The 21,088-nt window shown below is 41.6% G+C and overlaps 1 protein-coding gene across 4 annotated transcripts in view; it reads right to left on the bottom strand.

Annotated features, from left to right (window-relative positions):
• The window catches only part of klu (zinc finger protein klumpfuss), a 200,787-nt gene that overhangs the window by 37,990 nt on the left and 141,709 nt on the right, over positions 1–21,088 (bottom strand). Inside the window, exon 1 of one of the 4 annotated variants that reach the window (XM_083122190.1) lies at positions 10,697–10,749. The exons of 2 other annotated variants lie outside the window; for them this stretch is intronic. The gene's annotated coding sequence lies outside the window, so the exon portion shown is untranslated. Of the gene's footprint in view, positions 1–10,483; positions 10,569–10,696; positions 10,750–21,088 lie in introns of those variants that run through there. One more of the 4 variants, XM_083122193.1, reaches the window with a different exon arrangement.

Genomic DNA, 21,088 nt, shown 5'->3' with positions numbered 1-21,088 from the left:
CACACAGTTAATCTTTACCTGCGTGAAGGTTGACACATTTAAAAGGTCCGAGAGAGAAATTCATTTAAATTTAAATGAGTATAACTGGCCCACACCAGGCTCACTGGTGCGGGCATCAAAAACTAGTCCTGAACTCTCGCCTGCGTGATTGATTTTCTGATAACGGCTGTTACGTCCGTGATCGAGTTGCTAGAAAGGATATCCTACGAAGAAAATACTTGCCTTCTTTTTCTCGCGCTCAGCAAGTTTTTCCACTTTTGAGCAATTCCAGCCGGAATTGTTCTCCAGTCGCTAGATGCCCGAAAGGACGGCGAAAACCCACGCGTGGTTCGTAAGTGTGTTATTCTGGAAGGTGGGAGTTAAAGGAGACATGGGCCAATTCACGTCCGCGGGAAACAGTCTGAATTCCGTGACAGTTTAGGAGCAACAAAGGTTCCCATGAAGAAAATAGCTGTATTGATAGTGTTAAGGAAGTGGAAAGCCCAGGCACGTAGCCAGGGGGAGGACTGAGGAGGCTGAAGTAGCCCCCCTCGTCCCGAAATCCTACAAATGTCTGATTTAAATGTTAGTTGATTTAGTGTTTTAAGTCCACTTTATGCACAGTAAGGCTAATCGAGACTGGACCTACAGTTTAAAGTGGGATCCGAACCACTATGTGCCTCCACCAGGTATCTCACCCGGGCCTCCTTGATCAAAAGGCGACGACGCTACCACTGCGCCATCTGATTTAAATGTTATTTTTATTCTTAATAACAGAAATAAAGTTATAACCACAGTAAAAACTGCATCACATAGAAAAAGATTTAGTGCATAATAGAGGAACCAGGTTATAGTTTTACATTCTACCATTTAATAATAATAATAAATGGATTCACAGCTTGTGAGAGGTCACAGAATTTAAACTTTGAGTACAATTTACCACTGACTGTTATAACCTTTTTTTGAACGATTGTAAAAGTTAATAACAAAATACAATGGACAACAATTGTCTTAGATATTCACTGATACGGTTGATCGAGTAGCAGTCTTTCTATTAATGAAAAAAAAGGTTAAAATTGGTACATTTGTAATAACTTATAATAGTTATTAATATAAAATGACAATTATTATTGCCATTATTATTTGTACTAATCAAGTTTTTATCTATGGAAATGAATGCCCCTTAGATGCCTTTTAAAAAATTGTTTATGTGCATTACTACCTGCCTACTTGTGGAGGCACATAGTGGTTCGGATTCCACTTTAAACTGTAGGTCGAGTCCCGATTAGCCCATCTGTGCATAAAGTGGACTTAAAACAACAAATCAATCCATCAATCAAACCTGCCTACTTGGGTAATTCTTAGTGCCTAGAAAACTAGGTTGTGGTAACTAGTTACTATATCCAAATGACCTAGTCATCAGGGGTTTATCTAGAATTTTCCATTTGGGGGCTGTAGGGTAAATTTCGAGCCAAAATGACCATAATTTGGGCTTTTGTGAAAAAAATTAGGGATGTTGAGGATTTTTTAGTGGTGATAGGAGGGTGTGTGTGTGTGTGTGGGGGGGGGGGGGTTCACTGCCCAGTGACAACCTTCCACGAACAGTTGGTTACTTCAGAACTGAGAGTCCTGTTTATCCATAGCAACGACTCTTGCTTGGATGTTGCATTGGTTGTTATCGATTACTTCAACTTTCACTGAGAAAAGTGTAGTTTATCCAATGTGGAAATCATTCTGAGAGAACAAAGCCTTGCATTAATTACACTAGTGAAAAAAAGAAGCATATAGGATCGATCGGAAAGACACAGCTGACGACAACTTGTCCCCTTCGTGGTGACCTTGCGTGAGGGAGGGGAAAGTCTTCCTAATGCCTCTGACCAGGTGAACTTGGACTTGGGAGCAAGGGTGACCTTGAGTTCATCGATTTCTTTATTGAATCGATGCGTCTGGTCGACCGAAAGGGGGAGCAGGGAGGAAAACGCTCCTCGGACGAGGTGGTCCTAGTTGAAGGCGATTCCTGGAAGTGTTTGTGGATGTGTCACACGGAATTGCCCTGCTTCGAAAGCATCAGAGAGTGAGCAGATCCACTGCAAACAATCCCGGAGTGTTTTCCTGTTCTCTTCAAAGCAAATATCCAACCCTTCCCATAAATATGCATAAAGCACGAAGCTCATTAACTGAAACTAAAAACTTGCAGATAGATTCGTCTTGCTTTATATTGCCTCCCTTTTTAGTCTGGGTGTCAAATGACATAACCTTGTTTTGAAGTATGAACAAAATATTTTCACTGTTTAGGATGGCTTATGTTATGTACAGTCACGGACACTTCTGGGTTGTAATGATCCCATTGAAAGTCAATGGGGTTTTTACAGCCCAGTCCATGACTTTACATTTCAGTTCAGATCCGTTTGATGCCACTCTGTCGAACTTGAGCAATTTGAGTAATTCAAATTGGCGTCCCAGTATGGTCCCCACAAAATTGACAACATTTTTTGTCAAGCAGTATTGGCGTGTGCATTTCATTTTATGTATTTAACTAACTAACTCTCTAGCCTTATTAAACCCGGAGGATTATGGCTGCAGCAGCACAAGCCTTCCATCTGTCCTTACCCTGGGCATGATCAATGCAATATTTTCCATTCTTACCGATTTCCTTTAGGTACATCTCGTTATTCCTCCATCTCCATGTTATGTGTATTTATATATATTTTTAAGTGAAGAAATAAGAAAATCTGCCAATCCACAGTAAGTAGGATGTTCCGACGGTAGCAGTGCCTTCAAGGTGTCTCCATTGGTTACCACTTCAAAGGGCAATGAAAGTAATCAAGCATATAATGCAGTACTAACGGTTTATTATAAGTGCTTGAAAGTTTACTATGTTACATGTAATAATGAGGAACTATGTCTTAATTTTTAAGTTAAAGAAAAAAGGAACAAGAGCATATATTTTTCAATACAAAATCATTCATCTGATCGATTTGTTTATTTTACTTCGCTTTTCTTCCACTTTTGGTTAATCGCCAAGATTGGGATGAGTGGTGATAAGATGAGTTTATTGAGTTTAAGTCCATAGATAAGTTACTATGTGACTCCACTAGGTATCGAACCCTGGATCCTTGATTACAAGGCAACGACGTTACCAATCTTCCACTGGACGGTGGTGAAAGTCTAAGGGACTGATACCATGTTGTCTGCTCTTTTCTCAGAGACAATCACAAGGTGAGGTGCAAATAACCAGGTCACACCCTCTCCTCTAGGACATCTACCAACAACAGTACCGTGTAAGGTATTTTCCAATCTCAATCGATTGTATCAATGTACCCTGTGAGAAAAGAAGTGTTTTGGCATTTTCGATCTAAATTTATAATTACAACTCCTAGAACGAACTTACACCCCTCCCCTCCCAATTTTGGATAAACCTGCATGTCTTCTTCGTGAGGACCGCCGAAATTCCAGGTTGATGAGATGTTAGCACAGCGCTCTGCGACGCCAGGGATCCGGGTTCGAATCCCGGCCTGGTGTTCTTTGTGAGCGTCCTTTCATCAATTTAAATGTCATCTCATCACTCATCCTAGCCAAAGTAGCAGAAAAGCGAAGTAGAATAACTCAAATCAATCAGTCAAGATGCGAGGACCTTACACTGGAGGTCGCTACCTCGACAAGCGTCCTCACGATGCTGGGTCAACTCCAAAAAGTTGAGACACTCATGACTGCTGGTGGCAAAAACAAAAACGCCAACCATTCGGCTAAGCCACAAAGTTTAGTCTCTTTTCTCATAAACAGAGTTAGAGCATCGATCTAACTTGCCTGAAAGCTAAACATTGGTAGTTCCAAGAAATTGGCATTTGCAGATACGGGAAAATTGGACAGGAGCCGGGAAACTGTAGAGAGCCAACGATAAGAAGCAAAGGTGCCTACAAACACCACGAGAGGTCACAAAAGATTTGGCCCTGAATAAGATGTTTAGAGCATATAGCGATTAGGGAAGTTCAAGAAACTAGAGATCAAATTGGAAATAAGATTAATCGAAATGAAAGGCGCTTTGAAGATAAGTCAATAGTAAACAGTAAGTCTTTTGCAGACGTGATAATTAATGTCAATAGGCGCTGCCGTAAATTCAATGGTTCTTTGTTACCACTTAAGAAAGAGATCATCACATCTGGTAATAAAAATAAATAAATAAATAAATAAATAAATAAAAAAACATGATATGTTAGGAGTTTACAACCAGACTACCCTACCGTTGGTACGGCAACGTAGATTCCTTGAAGACGTGAAGAACGTGCAATTGGTGTGTCCAAACACTCATACACGGCGTTTATCCGAACCTAGTCTTCTCCTTTCCTTCATGGCCCAGGACCACGTGCCATAGTAAGGTAGTACAGATCTTGGATTCAGCATACGCCACTGTCGAAGGCGTAGTGATAACGCTATCGTCTTGTAATCAAGGGGTCCCGAGTCTGACCCAGGGTGTGGAGAGCTCGGAGAAGATTTTTCCGACATTGTCCCTGCGGACACGATGAAGGGGCGAGGGAAAATGTGGCCGGAGCGTGATGATGATTACATCACCTCCACTTACAAGAATGTGATGCTCTACCTCCACTCCTATTATGTACCTTGACGGCTCTGTGTAATGCACAGGGGAGAACTTTACATTCCCATTTTATACCATTAACCGACTCTCTATTCCACTAGCTTCCATTCTTCCAATGAACAAAGCAGATAAGTGCATTAGGATAATCGTTATGATTAGAAGGAAGTAATTAAGTGTATGAAACAACAACAGCAGGGAATTCGAGACCACGCCTCTTCATTTCGACTCAAGAAATACAAAATTATTTAAAACCATTTGTAATCAAGAGGTCCCGGGTTCCAAACTGGGTGTAGGCACACAGTGGTTCGGATACTACTTTAAACTGTAGTTCCCGTCCCGTGCATAAGTCACATGTAGGAGGCATGCGGAGTTGGGCTCCACACATTCTCGATCTCGGTCATATTTTGGACGTGATGTGATCCGTACCACGCTCCGGGCCACCATTTATTTGAGGCCGAGTGAACCCCTGAGGTATAAGGCCGGACAAATTACTGAGCACATCTTCAAATCACACATCTCTTTAGTTAATCAACTCAGCAGTCTCGATTTTTTAGAGATTTGAATATCCTTGGAGGATTGTGCTACGATGAAAGAGGGCATTGTTAACCACCAATCCACTGCCTTGAAAGAAATATTTTATGTGTAACAAGAACCTCAAACCAGTTAAAAGGTAGGGCAGTCCTCAAATTTTTGGATGTTCTCTTGTCTTCAAGCAGTAACGATGATAGTAAATATTGGATGCTTTATTTTAACATGTCGTCATTCATGCGACCTTTTCAAAGGAGTGATGCTCCTCACTGGTGCAGATAAACTTCAGGGGTCGAGATAAGGGATCGATGAAGTAACATCAAAAGAAACTTATGTTGTTTATCAATGCATGTGCTGAGATTTTCCACAAAAAATGGAAAAACGAAAAATAAAAACGGAGCTGTTCTGAATATCGTCATTGTTTCAATTGGCTTCAAATGTCATTTTCTTAATGGGGAAACATCTTCGGAAAATTTCCACTTAACAAGCGAAAGTGAGATTTATTCGAGAAATTATACTCACAGCGTTCTTTCCCTATCATCACCACCCTTCGGATTACTTTAGATGACATCGCCTTGTAATCAAGGAGTCCCGGGTTCGATACCCGGTGGACGCACAGTGTCGCTTTAAACTGTAGGTCTAGTTCCGATTAGCCTGACTGCGCATAAAGTGAGCTTACAACAAGAATTCAGTACTTCAGAGGACAACCGATGTATATCGCAAAGCATCACTGCATCAAAGAGCTATGACATACGTCACAATATAATTTTGGGTTAATTGAGAGGGTGCCATTCGTGTCCCTGGTAACACTGGTAAATGAACGTCAGCCTAAAATTATATATTTCACGCATATACTTTCATTTCCGTTTAGAAATTTGCGTTAATTATTATAAGGGAATGATAATTACAAGTAAGACTTCTTCAAGTCGTCGCAGGAAAGTGGCTGTAATAGGAATAATCGCGTAAAGAAAACAGAGTAATCTATCCGCAAGGAGTATCGAGCCATCCAGATGGCCAGTAGTAACGCTGCCGCCTTGCAATCAAGGGGTCCTGGGTTCGATCCTCAGTGGAGGTACATGCGCAATGGTTCGGACCTATCTGAGCATAAAGTGGAATTAAAGCAAATACTTTGACCGACAAAATAACAAAGAGTGTCAGTAGAAATTTATCAATACCCTCTAACGCCCCACAATGTTCTCAACATCATGCTATAATTTTCACAAAGGCACAACTTATCTTTACACCCCTTTAAACACGAACTTACACCCCCTCGATCAAGAGTTCTGGATAGGCCCCTGAGCGTGAGCATAACCAACATATGTTACGCTATTAAATGACAGTGCATACATAAAATAAGGAAATGAGCATCATACATGCAAAACTTATCTAGCGCTTAATACATTACAGTTAGTAAACAATTAAAGATTACATGTAGTAATTACCTTAAAGTTAATGAGGAGAATATTGTTAGTGATTAGAATTTTTTAAAAAACACAATATTTTACAGAATCACTTTTTGCAATTTTTCTTAAATGTTAATTGTTAGTGCTGCCTCAGAGCTGTGATGATGCCTAAACAAACTTGCCATTGCATTTACTAACAATGTGGAATTAAGTCGAATATATGATGAGAAGCTATTAAGAACAAATACTCTTATAGGTTACTGTGGATTGGATTGGTTTATTTTACTTCGCTTTCCTGCCATTTTTGGCTAATCGCAAAGATGAGTGAGTGCTGATGTGATGAAATTCATGAAGGGACAATCACAAAGAACATCCATTCCCCGGTCGGGATTCGAACCTGGGACCGCCGACCTCTGTAGCACAGCACGGTAGACGCTAGGGGCCCCAGGTTCGAATCCTAGCCAGAGCATGGACGATCTTTTGAGCGTCCCTTCGTTAATTTCATCGCATCAACACTCAACCTCATCTTCGCGATTAGCCAAAGGTGGCAGAAAAGCGAAGTGAATAAACTAAATCATTCAATCAAATCGAACCCTACTATACGGCGTACGCTTTTAGAAGGAACATGAGTTCGGCCAATACCCGGCCAGTGCTACTGCGCCGTTGCCAAACTAACTGCTAGCGCAAGGAAAGGACAGAAGATTCGCGATGTATCCATTATTTTGATAATGCATGTACAGTATATATGAGTACAGTGAAATAATATACAGTATACCCTCGTTAACACGAATCCCAAGGGACCGAAAAATCAAGAGTTCGTGTTAAAAAAAAATCGTGCTAACCGGGGACTCAAATTTTATTGTTGCAATACAGTTCTTTCTACACATTAACCATTTACAATACTTATTTTGTATGTCACCATAGAAAACACTACTACATTAATTATTTTTTTAAAAAAGTACTCACAGATCATTTTCTGGTGAAAAACAGTTCTGTATGTGTTGTGATGACACAGATTCCCAGGATGCGGTGATAGTTTTTATTGTATCAAGCACACTCCTACTTGGGGTTTCAGTCTTCTACGTTTTAAAGAATAGAAAAACACATCGGAACACACAACTGAATTTGTTGGTTAAATACGTATAAGCTCATTGTTGACGCGGTGATGGCGATTGTCGAGCAATTGCACCCAAGTTTTAATATTTATGTTACTCGTACTGGCTATGTTTTAAAGAATAGAAAAACACCTTTGAACACATTGTGATCTTAATCTGTTGGTTACAATACTGTATAAGTTGATTGTTGGCAAGATGATAGAGATTGTTGAGCGATTTCTTACATACCTAGCAGAGGAACGACTGAGGAACAACAACAACAAAAAAAAAATATGAAAAACTTTGAAAGTTCGTGTTAAATGAGATCTAATGACACAACGGACTGAAAAACAGTTCGTAATTCGTGGTAACCGAAATTCGCGTTAACCGATAAAACTTTCTATAAGATATAATACATCCCTGCCGGGACCAACATTTTGTTCATGTTAACCGAGTGTTCGTCTTAAGCGAGTTTGTGTTAACGAGGGTTTACTGTAGTGAATATCTCTACACAGGATTATAATATCATATCACTGTAGCATATACGAGAAACCCATACCTGAAAGAAGCTCTCGTCGTCTTCCTCGGTCTCCGTGTCACTCATTTCACTCATTTCCGAGTCACTCTCCTGGAGGTTAATGATTAGATTTTGCACCCTTGGTGCCCGTACTACTGGTGCTAGGTTTCGAGAGTGACATTACTTAAAATAAAAAGAACACACGGAACACACATTATTGTACGAAAGGGCTGTATTTAATCTTTCCACAAACTGTTCTTTGTGGCGCACGAGTGAACGATAAGCGAATAATTTTACATCAGCCTTGCTACGAAAACGCTGAACTCAAACTGACCCAGACTTTCAATGTTCGAGAACAATGAAGGGCCATTGTTTATATCGAGACGAATTTAACACCCACAGTTTTCCTTAGACACAACAACTCAGCTGCGTCAACACGGTGGCAATGAAAAAAAAAAGGCTGAAGGAAATGAAAGGTGACGTTTCCCTTGTTTCTTCAAGGAACGATAACTCCGTCTGTAGGCGACGGAAATTCATGGGACTTGGACAGTCAGGTTCAAAATGCCTTTCCCCATCTTATGATGAACCTTAAAGTGGCGAGTTTTATGAAAACATCTTGCGCGCAAGAAAAATACAGAACACGGCTTTTAACTTCCGCGCCGCAGTCTCCTAACTGTACAACGTTGCACTCCTGCCATTGGCTCATTGCCACGCACACCCTCTACGTGGCCCCTCCCTATATCGCTTCTAAAAGCGTGCGTCGTATAATTAGTATTAAAATGCGTGTGGATCAGGAATTCGAGGAATCGCTTTAATGCAGATACCATTCTATCTCGTTGCCCTGACCACGTCTCCCACCCACCCACCTTTGCCTCCAACACCGGAGACTGGCGTTGGAAACACTGCTCCTAGCATTCATGTGCTGTGGCTAGGGATATCTTTTACATTGATATAGGCACGTTCGACACAGAATTAACTTCAAACCACGCGCTTCGAGTTCAGAGTTCAGTTCACACTTTCTGCTTTCGGTTGTCCACTACACAACGAACAAAGACAAAGCTGCAAGGCATACAACGACACACTGGTCACGTGTAGAAGAATACATAACGCTGATCCAATTCCTACACGCGCTTTGCATTTAAGTAAACCGAGGCCGGATAAACAAGCCGTACACAAAATGTTTAGATTGCTATCAGTGGCGTGCCCAAGTGGGGGGTTATGGGGTCATAACCTAACCCCTTTCTCCCAATTTCAAAGTCAGAAAACGGTGGCAAAATTAGGACTGACTACTAGACGTACGTAACTCCCGCCCCCTTTCGAGAAACTTTGGTACGTCACTGATTGGAAAGTTAACCCAAAGATAGCGGATTGGTGAATAGTGATAGATCGAAATGAATTCTTGTGTAGGTATGAATCTGTTTTTCCAGCGACAACGCTTAATTTCTTGTGTTCACTGGACGCCCCGATGACGTAGTGGTAACGTGGTCTCCTTGTAATAAAGGGGCCCGGGATCGATACCCGGTGGTTCGGATCCCAATGTAAACTGTAGATCCAGCTCCGATTAGCTTATCTACACATACAATGGACTTGCAACAAGAACTCAAAATTTCTAACAGCACTACGACACCAGAGATGCGGGTGACCCCGCTTGACCAGTCCGCCCCTCCCCCAAGCAAACTTTTAAGTCAATTTTAAATGTGACTTTCCTCTACCAGAAAACGTTTCCTTCTCCTCTATCCTTATTTTCATAGTGCTGTTAACGCTTAACAGTAACACTAACATATTTGCAAAACTCATTTGCAAATATGTACCTCACGTTTCATAGATCTGCATAATGCATAAAACTTGACAGGGTTTGCATCATTCAGCAAAGACTAAGCGGAACTGACAACAGAGTTGTAAAGAGGATATGATGTGTTTTTGTTGTTGTTTTAGTCCACTTTATGCACAAATAAGCTAATCGGGACTGGAACACAGTTTTTAAAGTGGATTCAACTAACTGCTATGGCATGTGCCTCCACCGGGCTATCGAACCCGGGACCCCTTCATTACAAAGCGACAAAGTTGTAAAGAGGAATCGAACCTCAGACAGTTCCGAGAAGGGAACAGAGGCACTTTGACTTAATGGCGATGACATTACCACTAGGCTATCGAGCAAGGCGAATCGAACAGAAATCGAGTAATACACACCCACAGTACAATACATAACGTGATAAAAACATTGTCGGTAAAGTGCGCAACTATAAATTGCAAACATACATCTCAAAAATAGAGAGCTACTGTATATTTCTACATACATGAATATGGTCAGATCGCAGGTGTCAGTCATTCGCAATGCATGCACACACACAAAGCCAAGAGCACTTACGGTCATGTGTAACACAACAGCTACACGCGTGTGTTTACGTACGGGTCATGACCTTCGAAGAAGAAGATGAAAAACAGGTCACGCGACCATCACCGCACACACACACACACAGAACGACACATCTGGACCGATCGCTTTTTGCATGTCGTCAACGATCTCCACAACACACAGACACTTGCAACATGGGAACACGTATTCCAAATCAAGACTCACGTTTCGGCCGAGGTCCGCAGCTGCTGTCGCCGGCCTCTGCCCTTCACTCTTGCCTTCCGAGATCTGCTCCACGGCGGTCGCCGAGGACCGAAACGTCGCTCGGGCACGAAGCTTGCCGAAGCAGCCACGAACCATGCCGATCATGTTGGCGCAGGTCGCCGTGTTCGGTGATTCGTCGGGACTGCGAATACGCAAGTGGGGAAAAATGAAGGGGATTCCCCACGCAGGCGAAACTGCGTAAGTGTGTGTGGAAGTGCGTCAAAGAGTACCGGCCGGCGTCGTTGCGCTATTGATTTCATTTCCAGAGTAACCCGTAGTTAAAACTTAACTTTGCGCAGATCGCAGGCACCTTACTTGCGTCACTAGCACCGTTACGCTGCTATTATTATTATAAAAATTACTACTACTTCCACAAAAACGGGGCGGACCTGTCGGTAGGGCAATCACGTGGGAGATCCGGGTTCGATTCCCGGGTTGGCTGATTCTTGGTGGGAATTTTTCCAGCAATGTCCTGATGGGTTCACCCAGGGTACATGGGAGCAACCCTGGGGGGGTAAAGGCGGTCGCAGCTTGGTACTGATCACATCATCTCCACATCCCTCCCATATATTGAAATGTGCAGGTAAAAAAAGGTAAAGGTAAAGTTCCCCGTGCATGAAGGCACATTTAAAGGATGTGGGGGTAGGGCTCCACACATTCTCGACCTTTCCTATTTTTGGAGGTAATGTGATCAGCACCACGCTCCAGTCGCCTTTACCCCCCTCCCCCTAGGTACCCATTGCTTTGAGGCTTGGTGGTCCCCAGAGCCGCTTTATGCGGGGACAAGGCCGGGAAAATTCCGACCATAGATCACCCACGCAGGGAATCGAACCCGGATATCCCGCGTAGCAGTCAGACGCCCTACCGCGGCTCTATGCAGAGGGTAGCTTTATTCTTACCATGACTATTACTGCAACGGGGTATATTGTAGCCTTGTAGATGGGTCATTTGAGCGAGCCACGAAAGCACATTCACGGTAAGTATCCATACATTCTCGACATTGGCACTTCCCCATCTGATAATAGCCTTTCCGATAGTGCAATGATTAACTTTAATGTATTTAAGAATGTCAGAGAGCATTTGAGAAGACCGTGTCTCCAGGGCTCTATAGCCTGGATCATTTATTGCTTAAGGGTATCATCAAGAAAATGGAAGGGGTGGTAAGGGTTCATTGTGGTAGTCCGTAAGTTAGGCTAAGTCTTTTGGTCACCAAGCACCCTATTGATTGATAAATTCATGTGGATTCTTTTCTAAAATAGTTATTACTCCGCAGGAATTAATAAATGATGGAGGTCAGAGTGTAACTTGCTTGGAGACGTCGACGTTGATAGCACATACGGACACAACATGCACACCAAAAATTGTAAATATACAATTTTTAAAATTCGTCTAATGCAGGATGAATTTCTAAGTTGCAGTTTTTCATCTGATTATAGTGGGAAATATCGGCATAACTTATCTGAGGGAAAAGTTTTTGTCTTCAGACTATGTTCAGCTAAAATACCACATTCTCGCCTTGCCTACACACAGAGGTGTCAAGAACATTTTCGAATGATGTTTGAACAATATGTAAGCCAGTCTCAGTCTCTCTCTCTCTCTCTCTCTGTGTGTGTGTGTATGTGTACACATACACACACACACACCCTCATTCTCGGCATTCTCTTTTGTCTATCATAATCATTATTCGTGCTCATGTTAGGTGTTTCTCACAAGTTCGCCGGTGACTTGGATTTTGGCTAAGAAACTTTAAATCGCACCACAACGATGATTTTAGAAAGAATTACAACCTGCACCGTGCTAATCCTTAGAAGCTAAACGCTCCTGTAAAGTTAAGCCTAAAAAAAGACGGGTTACAACACACATAAATAACGCCATGCTGTGTATAACTGGTAACGCTAAAAAATTTTAGGATCTGATACTTGTGAATCACCCTGTATATAGCAAACCTTATCTACGAATTGTAACAATCACATCTTGCGAAAGCAAATGCGCCTTTGATTATTCTTTAATAAATGTCCGTGTAAAAATCAAGTGGAAAATTCCTGGAACTCCAGCAAATGATATTTCATCCCGCACAGCCTTGCACGCGACCTTTTCCAGCAGCTTCCAGCCACTGGGTGTGGACTTGCGAGGGCGTTCTTTCAGCTGCCGGAGAGGCTTTGAAGAGATGTCATACCGGGGCTCCTCGTGCGTCACAACATGCTCGCTGTTTGTTCTCCAGTCGAAAGCACGCCCGGAGTCCCTTCCAGAATGACGTCACGCGGCTCCCATATTAATCCCATGCACGGGCTTCGAAGGGAGCTGCTAAGCTCCGGTTGATCGAAGATCGCTGGGGATTTAACTGCGCCAGACGCTGCACAATTTAATGGCCTTCGCTAAATGGGCATGTATTAATTTGAGGGGTCTATGTTGCATGTGTTTACCGTGTCTTAAGAGAAAAACATCGTAATTAAAGGGATATTTACACCGTGTTTCATATTGCAACGTGCAGAACTTTTCGTTTTTCACGAGATGTATTTGAAAGACGGCTTCATAGAAGATAAGGACAGATGAAAACAATCGAAAGAATTAATTAAAAGAGAGTTTTCGCGTGTCAGGAACTTCTTGGCGTCACTTATTAAATTATGAGATCGAGCTTATGCCTGCATACACTCTGTCCAGGGTATCTCTTGAGCGAGCGAACGAAAACAAGTCCTCTGCGCAAGTAGTGACTCGAGAGAGCTCGACCAATGAACGCGTGAGAGGGGAAGCGCGGCAGCATCTACAGACGTTCGCTCCGCCCACTCGCTTCGTCCCCTTCTCTACCGTTATGCGAGGCTTTGCTCCACAGATTCTTGAGACGACAGTGTGTAGTAGGTTTATTCCAGCATAATCAAACCTATAAGTTCAATACACTGTAGTTACGCTGATATAGGCCCAGGCCGTAGCCAGGTGGGGAGTGCTCAGCCCCCCTGGCACTGCCATCACACCCATTAACATTAGGAGAAACTTTTTTGCATAATTTGTTTGCAGTGAAGAGCGAAAATGTAGATAGCTCGCAACTTTAAGGATATATCCACAGAACATGAACAGCAGCTATTACATTCGCTCATCTTGTTTATGAGCTGAAGTCTAAGTGGCTGCAGGTATTCAGAAGATTCTCTTCTCTATACTTTAGAAAGTTCCTTCATAGGGGAACTTCTTTATCTGTACTTTTGCTAACCCTGTTGCGACCACCCGTTTAGACAGAAATGTGTGACTTTGATGTCATCATGCAAATTCCCTTCGCATCTGCACCAAAGGTCAATAGCTTGCAAGTTTTGGGAACGAAGGAGAGTTACCTTGCTTCGGCCGGGGGTGGAATGTACTGTAGGCACTGTGTATGAATATTGTGCATTTTGTGTGTGTGATAAAACACCTGTATCACCTAAAGTAGTATGGAGTGTGTAAGGGATGATTTCAATATTAGCCAATTAACACCCAAAGAGCTGTTTTAAAACATGTATAAAAATGTAGTATTTGTGTGATATTTATAAATGTTATATAACTTAATGATCCCCTCTCACACACACATAATTTAACTTCATTTAATACTGTTGTTTTAAAAAATTGACTTGGTTTACAAAGCCCCCCCCCCCCCGATAACTCGGAAACCCCCCATGGAGATCATTTCTAGCTACGGGCCTGTATAGGCCATCAAAAACCATGACACATTATATACATCTCTCAGGAGCTTTGAAAACCTCATCTTGTCTATGTATCCATTTATCCCACTTAATTACTTTTTTTTAGAAAATATGATTACTAATAATGAAGTTCATTGAAGTTCAGTCTCCAAATTCACATATTATGGCCCACTCGTGTATTAAGAACTTAAAAATCAAAGTGTTGTTTTACCTTGAACGTAATCATGTTTGATCCCAATTAAAGCAATATTATTACATGAGTCTTAACTTTTTACTGTTCTATGTAAAAATGTTAAAAGTTCCAATATATTATAACACCATTAAGCCTTGTTTCCATGATTATGATAAACTAAATATGCTGACCAAGGCAGTAATTTATTTTATTAAAAATATAAACTAAACGTAACGTTTCAACCTTCTAGCAAGGTCTTCTTCAGACTCTGTATCAAGTACAAAAGTAACAAGATACAAAAACAGGGCCTTATACACAAACATTACTCCCTCCAGACTATTTAGAAAGTTGTTTGGAACTTTCTAGAAGGTGACTTTCACTTTCACCATCTTTACTTTCACCTCAAAGGCTAAACTCAATTACTTCCATATAGAATGTGGTTGGACTTTTAATCTCATGATCTTTTTCCTTGATTTTTCTTCCTTCTCCTCTCCTCTTTCTCTCTTGTCCTTTCCACTCTTTCTAACATCTTCTTCCATTCTTTGTTTAACTTCAGTCCCCCATTCCAGTTCATTGTGTCTTCTTCACCTTTCATCTCTATTTCCTTGGCTTCCTTCCATTTTCTCACTAGCATTCTCTTCTCCCTTCCTATCTGCTTAGCCTCATCCCACTCTATGTCGTGTCCTGTTTCTCTCGTGTGTTTAAATATTGCATTTCTCTCTCTCTTAAGTCGTACATCATCCCTATGTTGTTTCAACCTGTCTTTCAGCCTTTTCTTCGTTTCTCCTATGTACACACTCTGACATTCTTTACATTTCACTTCGTAGATAATCCCTTCCTCTTCCTCTTCTCTGTTTTCCTTATTCTTGTTAGCATTCCTCGCTATTCCTAAGATGCTTCTCCCTCCCTTCCTGTAAGTTTTAATTCCCGCTTTCCTAAGCACTTTGCATATCTTTTCCGTGGTCCTCCCCATACTCCTTATTCCAAACCATCTCTCTTTTTCTTTCTCTTCCAATTCTTCCCTGCCAGTTTTCTTCCTTCTTCTGTTTATGTCCAGTCTATCCTGCTTCTCATAGCCATTCTTTTCCAGCTGTTTCCATAGGCTATTTATTTTGCCTTCTTTTTCACATTCTTTCATGCATATTTTCTTGATTCTGTCCTCCATATTCTTTATAAAATTTATTTTTGTCACCTCACCTACATCACTTCTTTTGTGGCAGAATACCCCTGCTGCACACTTTTTCTGATGCCAAACGGTTTCAATTTCATGTCCTCTATTCCTTTTCATCAATATATCTAGAAAGCTTAACCTGTTTTCTTCTTCTATTTCAAGTTCCAATAATATCCCTCTTCCTTCATCTTGAATTTCTTTGGCAAAAATGTCAAGCTGCCTCTTCGTTCCCTTCCATATGCCAAAACAGTCGTCTACATATCTGCAAAACAGAATTATTTTGTCACCTCCCTTTTCTATCACTTTCTTTTCCCATTCATTCATAACCAATTCAGCCAATGACAGGTTGAAACAACATAGGGATGATGTACGACTTAAGAGAGAGAGAAATGCAATATTTAAACACACGAGAGAAACAGGACACGACATAGAGTGGGATGAGGCTAAGCAGATAGGAAGGGAGAAGAGAATGCTAGTGAGAAAATGGAAGGAAGCCAAGGAAATAGAGATGAAAGGTGAAGAAGACACAATGAACTGGAATGGGGGACTGAAGTTAAACAAAGAATGGAAGAAGATGTTAGAAAGAGTGGAAAGGACAAGAGAGAAAGAGGAGAGGAGAAGGAAGAAAAATCAAGGAAAAAGATCATGAGATTAAAAGTCCAACCACATTCTATATGGAAGTAATTGAGTTTAGCCTTTGAGGTGAAAGTAAAGATGGTGAAAGTGAAAGTCACCTTCTAGAAAGTTCCAAACAACTTTCTAAATAGTCTGGAGGGAGTAATGTTTGTGTATAAGGCCCTGTTTTTGTATCTTGTTACTTTTGTACTTGATACAGAGTCTGAAGAAGACCTTGCTAGAAGGTTGAAACGTTACGTTTAGTTTATATTTTTAATAAAATAAATTACTGCCTTGGTCAGCATATTTAGTTTATCATTCCAATATATTCTTTCATTGCTTGCTCCGTGAATTTATATGTATTAGCAGTGCTTTAACTACACACCTGAACACCCACTAACATCCCCATTTTTTTTCTGAACACACCCCTAAAACTTTTCACAAAAGTTCGATTCATATTCGTTTTGACTAAATAATCTTTACGGCTAAAATCGATATTTCCCCCCACAGATGGAAAATTCTGAATGAACCTCTGTTAAAGTATTTTAATTTTGTAAGCATAAAGTGTAAAGAGTCATGAAAATAATATAGAGACAGGTTACCTACACCCTGTACCAGCTAACCGTGGAGCAGGCGAACGAGAACAAGTTTCTGCGCAAGTAGTGACGAGAAACGCCTCCACCAATGAACAGTGAGAGGAACAGGACTACGGAATGGGCGACAGGAGTTACCCGCTTTCCTTGATTCGCTCTGGCTTTCACCACTCGATTCCCCTCCTCTTTTTCTGCCGCTTTGCGCGGTCCTGCTCCACAGTTAGCTGGCACAGGGTATAGATCTCTGTTGGTAGCCTGACTTAAGACCGAAACTTCAATTGATGGATTGATTCTATAGTAAACGCTTAACATTGAAACTGTTTGTTGATTGATTGATTGAATTGTTGTTTTAAGTCCACTTTATGCACAGTAAGGCTAATCGGGACTGGACCTACAGTTTAAAGTGGGATCCGAACCACTGTGCTATGTGCCTGCCCCGGGTATCGAACCCGGGACCCCTTGATTACAAGGCAACAACGCTACCACTGCGCCATCGGAGAGGCTTGAAACTGTTTGTAGCATCTTGTTCAGAGCTCATGTGTTTAGAGTTAACATAACATTGCGCTATTTATCGTCTTTAAATCAAGAAAGCCACAGTTCTGTTCCCAGTGGTTGTGCATTCCAGACGTTCTTATGTTAAATAGTGGATGATTATCATGTATCAAAATAGAGACATTCAATTAGGGATCTCTCACAATAACTTCTAATGTCAGATTTGAACAACATTTGTAATACGAACGAACGATGTGATGCAGAACATATAGCTAGGCAGGCGCTGTGAGGAACTCAAGGAGATTTCGCTCGGGCGTCAAATAGTTCGCACGGACGACGCTAGATAGCGCATGGAATTCAGAGCTTCTTCGCTCGAGCGAATAATGCTCGAACAGGTAAAACGAGCGGTATACACTCGAAGCCCAGTAGTACGCATATAACCGTTATTTGTCTTTGGTAGAGGGCCCTCAAATATGGATTGTGAAGTGAAAGAGGCAGTGAAATTGAAACCTAAGTGAACATAGTAATCATCTCCATGTTAAAATGTAGTTTAGTCCATCTTACCAACAGAGTGATATATGAAAATGAAATAGATGATTGTGGGCTGAAACTACCATGTCGGATATTTTACATATAGGCATGATTATTGTCATATTAAAATGATATTCAAATGTATACACTCGAGGGTGGAAAACTCGAACGAGTACAACCAAGCGAAAGTGGTTCAATATGCAGTACTCTACTTTATACTGGATCACTTATTGAAACAAAAGACCCAGCTCTGTGAAAATTGACTAAATATAGACAATCCCGAAGTAGGAAGGGGCGATAAGCAACCCGCAATATGCAAGAGATATTGTGGTTGCATAATGTACAGGGTGCGCTCTTATGGAGAAGTGCTCTCCCAAACAACATTCCGATTGCAAATAAAAAGGCATGATGGCCGAGTAATTTGCATGCGTATTTGATGCGTGCGATTCATGTATTGAATGGGACAGCTTCTTAATAACTGCAGTACAAGATTATTGGAAATTAAGATATGGCAAAAGTGGACATGCATCGGAATAGTCTGTAACATCATTTATAGAAAACAAAATTAGGGAGGGCCAGAATCAGGCTATAAATAGCTATTTGGGCGTGGATTCATGGAGAGCAAATACTATAAATAGGCAGATCGAAATTAATGAGACACAAAAAGAACGTGAAATACAGAGAGTCAAATCAATACCTTAATTTGGTTTTGTTTTCTGCCTAGCATAGTGGAATCACAAGCAAAAACACCGGCGCAGACCCGCAACTACTGTGCACCGTACTCCCGCGGGGAGGGGAGGGGCAGAGTGGGGCATGCTTTTTTATGGGCCGAGCTGAACGGAGGAAGGGAAAGGTGCGCGGATGCTTTTGACCCAAGGTTCTTTCCTTGTGGTCGCTCTATAGTAGATTGCTGCATTTTAGCATTTTTGCTAATCTACATATATTTTCAAATCTGAGTTAGTGGCCGTATACCTCTAGAAGATGAATCTTTGAAAAGCGCGTATTAACCACTGCGAAGGTCGTTTCCCCCATCTGCCTGCGAACTGAGGCCATTGTCGAAGTTTCTCCTCCAATCGTAAACTTGATGGTATGGTAAGAGATATTGAATTTTCATTTGCTGGAAAATTTCAGAAGGTTTAGGCTTCCAAACGACAAGAAACCGCTGCTCTCTACTGGTGCAAATGTATGAAAGAGGCGCCTCTTTAAAATGACAAAAATTGCCCTTTGAAGCTCACGTGATCAGTGTTCCAGCCTTGGGGTCATTCTGTAAATAACAGTTCATACCTCGTGCAAATTTAAGCTTTCAATTTGACTTAACCCTTAAGACCGCTTTATTCTCTACAAGCAATTTCGCACTTTCTGGGTCTGTGTGGTCCATATTCATTTTGGTGAGCTGACTGACAGAAATTGTAACCCCAAATACATTAATGTTATAGCAATTGAAGGTAGATTATTTATTAAACTATGAAACAGGAAGCCAAGGAAATGTACAAGGAGAGTCTAAATTAAAGCAATGTAATGAAGATTATGCACGCATTGTTTTAAAAAATTCTGTAAGAATATGCATTTATATGCACTATTAGAAGTATTTCAGCAACTGGCAGAGTTGTCCACCAGAAGCATATTTTCCCTTAATCAGATCTTGCTGTTGTGAGTGTATAAAGTTGGAAACACTGAAGAGGTATATACAGACGACGCAAATTGATAACAAGAGAGGTATTTTCGTCATAAACTGACGGGAATCTTTCATGATTCGTTCCCTCTTGCAAAAAACATTCGTTTCGAAACACCGTGGAATTGGAGTATAAACAAGGAATTATTTAAGAGACAAAGGTAGATAAAAATTGATTCAGAAGAAGTTCGTTTCATCGATCAAACAGGTTCTGAAGCGTTGCTATGCCCGTCAGAACGATCTGGAGCCTAATGTAATTCTCAAGTCTACTTTCTACATAGGATTGATTCATTAAGTTCATTTCACTTCGCTTTACTACCAAGATGTACTTCGCGAGGACGAGGATGAATGATGAAATTGATGAAGGCACATTCATAAAAAAAAGCCTATGCCCGGGACCCATGGCGCTGTGGCCTGTTGTGCTAACAACTCCGACACGAAAGTAGGCTGCTATAACATAGGAAAGAGATGAAGGGACATTCACGACGAGCACACACACGCCAACTCGGGATTCGAACCCAGGAATCTCTGGCGTCGTAGCGCAATATGATAACCACTCCGTCACGGAGGAAGGCTACGACATGGCAAAATGGATCCAAATTCACCCCGAGTACATAATACCTACCACACTCCACCCTCACCCACACGGAAGTACGCACCCTCAACTCCGCTCCGGAGAGATGGCGACCGCTCTCGGCCACCCTACACCGCGCCCTGACCTCACCCCCGCCCATCCCCCCGACGCTCTTGAACTTGCGTGGCCTTGACTGTGTCAGACGCCGAAGATGTCCTTCACCTATCGCCCCAGCTAGGTTCCCATGGCGACCGAGCCTGGGCATTGTCGTCATCAGCCACGTGACCCAGTCAATCGGCAGAGCACGGACCACATGGAAAGCGGCGTGCGTTGCCATGGAGACGACAAAGCAGAGAACCGTTTTTCCCCCTTTTTTCTTTTTCCTCCTAGGAACTTCATCTGCTGCGCCTCTTCGGACTTTTCCGAGAGTTTCGCGAGCTCCAATGACGAGGAAAATAAGTGGAGAAAAGCTTTATGGACTCGTACTTCATGATCCTTCGTGCAAGAACGTAGCCAGGGGGCTCGGAGGGCTAAATCCCAATTATCTAATTTAAATAGTGTATAGTGGTAATTAATTTTACTTCCTTAGCAAGATTAAACATCTTTCTAGTTCTTTGGACTTTTAACCACTGTTATTTTTTAAAAAGAAATTTACCCACGTTTCGGAGGCTGAATCTGCCTCCGTCTTCAGGGTAGCGTGTAGTCTGTTATATCATATAAATGGTTGCCTTGGAGGATTATTCTTGGTGGCCTAGGCTCCACTGCGTCTGTCGGTCACAAGGACCTCTATATACAAATAACAGCCTCCGAAACGTAGGTAAATCTCTTTTAAATAAATAACAGTGGTTAAAAGTAAAAAAAACTAGAA

Source organism: Lepisma saccharinum, chromosome 5 (genome assembly GCF_977018435.1).
Source record: "Lepisma saccharinum chromosome 5, izLepSacc3.1, whole genome shotgun sequence".
Lineage (NCBI taxonomy): Eukaryota > Metazoa > Arthropoda > Insecta > Zygentoma > Lepismatidae > Lepisma > Lepisma saccharinum.
The sequence above is the reverse complement of the archived record's forward strand: the minus strand, read 5'-3'. Positions and strand labels throughout refer to the sequence as shown.